Source organism: Palaemon carinicauda, chromosome 17 (genome assembly GCF_036898095.1).
Source record: "Palaemon carinicauda isolate YSFRI2023 chromosome 17, ASM3689809v2, whole genome shotgun sequence".
Classification (NCBI taxonomy): Eukaryota; Metazoa; Arthropoda; class Malacostraca; order Decapoda; family Palaemonidae; genus Palaemon; species Palaemon carinicauda.
Window position 1 is genome coordinate 28,825,767 of NC_090741.1, and position 5,000 is coordinate 28,830,766.

Sequence of the window (5,000 nt, forward strand, 5' to 3'; positions counted from 1 at the left end):
ATCAGGTTTGAAGGACGAACCCGTCGAGATCCAAACCATTAACGTAATGTTATGCTTGAATGATCACGTAATTACTGGTACCAGCGGCAGCCACACACCGATGAAAACACTTCAGGCTTTCCAAAATCGTTCAGCAAGGGAAACTACATAATTTTATTCTTACCCCAAGGCAAAACTGAACGGCAGTGTCACGTCTGCAGGCTTCGAAGTGGTCAAAACGAGTCTGTCCCTAGACTAACAGAAGCTTTGGTATTAGCCAATGGTTGCTGTCCATCACCAAGTCACTCCACCACCACTTGAAGCAGGAAAGAGTGTCCTCTGCAGACGAATTCGTGGAACACTGACGTACATAACAAATTTACCTTTCAAGGTAAACAGTCTTGCTAACTGCCTCTTGGCTCCTCCTCTCTCCCACCACGGATATGAAAAACAAAAATACACACGTATGACATACCTGGCTACGAGCGCAACCAACAGATGGCACCATAACCACTGGAAATTTTATTTTCTTAATCCTTTTAAATTATTTACGTTAATAAGGAAAATTTCCTTACACCCCCATCCTTAAAAATATTTTTGTGCAACAAAAATCAAAGCACGGAACTAAATTATAAATGGAAATAAAGCAAAAAAATCTGAATATAGATTAATAAGTCTTATAATGAATAAATACAAAAAAAAAAAACATTAAATTCAAGTTAAATGGAAAAAAAGACATCTAATTCTGAAAAGTAAAGAAAAAAAATTAACATTCGTGCCAAACAATTTATGATTATCTAGAAAGTGTGTCTGGCACCACATTCTTTCTCCCTGGAACATGTTGTATATCCAAATCCCACTTGTGATATCAGACTCCACCTCATCAGCCTCTGGTTCTTATTCTTAAACCCGTTTAAAAATAATAAAGGATTGTGGTCTGTCTTGACCACTACAGGTGTAGGAACATTTGTTAAGTAAATTTCAAAATGTTCTAGAGCTGTTATCAGGCTTAAGGCCTCCTTCTCTATGGTGGAGTACTTGCGTTGAGCTTCATTAAGCTTTTTAGAGAAAAAGGCAACAGGATACTCTACCTGTTCCTCAACTTGAGATAGCACAGCACCTATTCCATAGTCACTTGCATCGACCGCCAACCTAAATGGTTCCTGAAAATCTGGAGCTCTCAAGACAGGATAGTTAGTCAGAACTGCCTTCAATTTGTCAAATGACCTCTGACACTCTTCATTCCACTCAAACTTTACTTCTTTCCTCAATAAATTAGTAAGAGGACTAGAAATTGTGGCAAAATTTATCACAAATCTCCTGTAGTATCCTACCATGCCAAGAAATCTACGAACAGACCTTTTGTCATAAGGCACAGGAAACTCTAAAATGGCTCTGACGTTTGCATCTTTCGGGACAATCTTCCCATGACCTATTTCATGACCAAGATACAATACACTAGCCTTGGCTATCTCACATTTGGCAAGATCGATAACCAGCCCTGCCTGGCTAAGTTTTTCAAATAACTTTCTTATTCTTTGAATATGGGTGTCCCAGTCATTGCTATAAACCACAATGTCATCAATGTACACTACCACACACTCTAGAGAACCTACCAAGTTGTTCATTAGTCTCTGAAATGTAGCAGATGCATTTTTCATGCCAAAAGGCATCACGTTGCAGGCAAATAATCCCTCACTGGTCACAAAAGCAGAGATATCCTTAGCTCTGGGTGTCAACGGTACTTGCCAGTACCCCTTTAGAAGGTCGAACTTACTGATAAACTTTGCCTTACCTACATCATTGATGCAGTCCTCTACCCGAGGTAAAGGAAAACTGTCAGTCTCTGTAACTGCATTAACCTTGCGGTAATCTATGCACATTCTATACTGACCATTCTCCTTCTTCACCAACACCACAGGTGAACTCCATGGACTGTAACTACTTTCTATCAGATTATGCTGCAACATGTACTCTACCTCTGTTTTGATTACTTCCCTTTTCAATGGATTAGTTTTATAAGGTGCCTGTTTTATCGGTTTAGCCCCTCTAACCTCCACATCATGCTGTACTACAGCCGTACAACCTGGGGTGTCCTTAAATAAATCTGGATACACTTCTATCAAATTTAAGATGGACTCAATTTGATCCCCATCTAAGTGAGACAACATATTTGGCAAGTTATTTAATACATCACTATTACCTTTAGGCCACTTACCTTCTATTTCCAAACATTCTCTTTCCATTTCTACTTTCCCCAACAACAACAATGGCTTGTTTGCTACTCTTTCATAACAGGGTTTCAACATGTTAACATGACAAAGCTGGTGTTTTTGTCTTCTACTTGGGGTCTCCACCAGATAATTCAAGCTACTTACCCTCTTAGCTATCTTTCATGGTCCTGAAAACTTGGCTCCTAGGGGATTACCAGGGGTAGGTAATAAAACTAAAACTTTATCCCCAACTTCAAATACCCTTCTCCTAGCTTTGATGTCAAAATTCTTTTTCATTTTACCTTGCCCAACTTTCAGGTTCTCCTTAGCAAACTCCCAAAACTTATAAAGCTTTTCCCTAGATTCTTTTAGAAATTGTACCAGGCTAACTTTTGGATTATTATTTTCCCAACTTTCTTTAACAACATCCAAAGGACCTCTTACCTTGTGACCAAATACAAGCTCAAATGGAGAAAATCCCATCATATCACTCGGTACAGACCTAAATGCAAACAATAAATAAGGTATTGCCTTATCCCAGTTCCTTGGATCTTCCCCACAATATTTCTTTAGCATGGACTTCAAAGTTTGATGAAATCGTTCAATCTGACCCTGGCTCTCTGGGTGGTATGGTGATGAAGTTACATGATTAATTTTGAACTCTTTCATCTGTTTAGCAAATTTTTTACTCATAAAATTACTACCACAGTCAGACTGAACCGATTTCGGCAATCCAAACCTAGTAAAGAAACCAATAAGTGCTTCGATTACTTTCTTACTGTGAATACTCCTTAAGGGTACAGCTTCGGGGTACCTGGACATTCTATCCATGATTGTCAGTATATACTGAAAACCACTGCTAGTCTTTGGCAATGGCCCCACAATATCCATCAATATCTCTTTAAATGGTTCTTCAACCACTGGAATGGGTTGTAAAGGGGCTTTAGCAATTCTCTGATTTGGTTTACCAACCATTTGACAGTTAGTACAAGAATTAACATACCTCTTCACCTCTGCCTTCATTCTTGGCCAAAAGAAATGCTCAGCAACTTTCCTAAAAGTTTTGCTTACTCCAAAATGACCAGCAAGTAAATCTTCATGTGCAAACCACAAGATTTTGCCCCGATATTCAAGAGGAACTACTATCTGCTTCCTTACCTCCCACATCTCAGTTGGCGATCTTTTGAAACGACTAAACCGATACAGGATACCATCTTCCCATTTCATCTTAGGTCTCGTCAAATCTGAGCTAACCTCTCCTTCCCCCTCTTCATTAAACTCTTCCTTCTGAGCAATACTTAGTGAGTTCCTATCCCATCCTACAGTATCATCCCACTCAGATACCAGACTAGGAACTTTCACATCAGAAACTCCCTCTACCAGTCCTTCAAGCCTATCTAGACCCAAATCCTCATCCTCAACACTAGGAGACTGGACTGTAGAACGAGTAATAGCCATCGTAGGACTACTCTCACCAATCTGAGTGGTACCGTTACATTGTACTACCGGAAAACTACTCCCCGTATCCGACTCAGTATCATTGGCTATCACAACCTGCACGCCGTTCACTGGTAGTTCATCTGCAATTGCCAACTTTAACGGGCCCTTGACCCAATCCGAGTTTAACCAAAACTCGGCCAGAGGACACGCCACCAACGTGTTTGGGAAGCCACCCAACAACACATACTCTAGCTGCTCCTCTACAAAATTGTTAGGCAACGCTGATCTCAAAATCAACGACTGGGCAGCACCAGTATCCCGCAATACATTTACCCGTCTCCCAAAACCATCCTGGTCCTTTGTGAACACTTCACCACTTGAGACATTTTCCAAAGTTACCAAACTCACAGAATACACCCCCAGAAGTTCTCCCAAGTAGACCTACAGGCTTCTTGGAACTCCCCTGCCCCTTCCAGGCAGAACATTCTGACCTAATATGGCCCTTTTTACAAAAATAACACGTTACATCCCTTTCACTTGTCTTTGGAAAAGACTGAACCTTTCTTCCAGGAGAACTGGATTTAGAGGATTTCGCTCCCTGCTCCGGAGTCTTTTCAAACCTCCTATCCTTATCCCACCTACTCTGCTTATCAGCAAACTTAAACACAGACATGTGTGATAGTGCGTACTCATCGGCTGCCACTGCAACAGCTCCCACAGTATCTAACTTTAAGTCTTCTAAATGTATCTTCAGTTCATGCCCTACATTATACTTGAACTCTTCAATAAGGATTATTTCCCTTATCCCTCCAAAATCATCAACCCCTTTTGATTTCAACCTTTCATCAAATGCTAATTCTTTAGCTCTAGCAAACTCTACATAAGTATCATTTGGAACCTTTCTTAGATTACGAAATCTCTGGCGGTAGGCTTCTGGCACAAGCTCATAAGCTTTTAATACAATCTCTCTCACCCTACTATAATCTGCACTTACCTCTCCACTCAATGCTGCATACACTTTTTGTGCTTTCCCAACCAACCTGCACTGAATTAGGGTAGTCCACATAGTCTCAGGCCAACCTAACTTTCTTGCTAACTTCTCAAAAGCAGAGAAGAATTCAGCCACATCAGCTTCGTTAAACACAGGGACTAGCTTAATAGCATGACTAATGTTAAAGTGGTCTTCCGGTCCAGTTTGTTTTAAACGAAGAACCTGCAATTCATGTTCCATTCGAACAAACTCCAATTGCCTCTCCTGTTCCAATCTAGCCTTTTCCTGTTCCAATCTAGCCATTTCCTGTTCCCTCTCATGTTCTAATCTAACCTTCTCCATTTCCCTTTCCTTTACCCTATTAGCCATCTCCATCT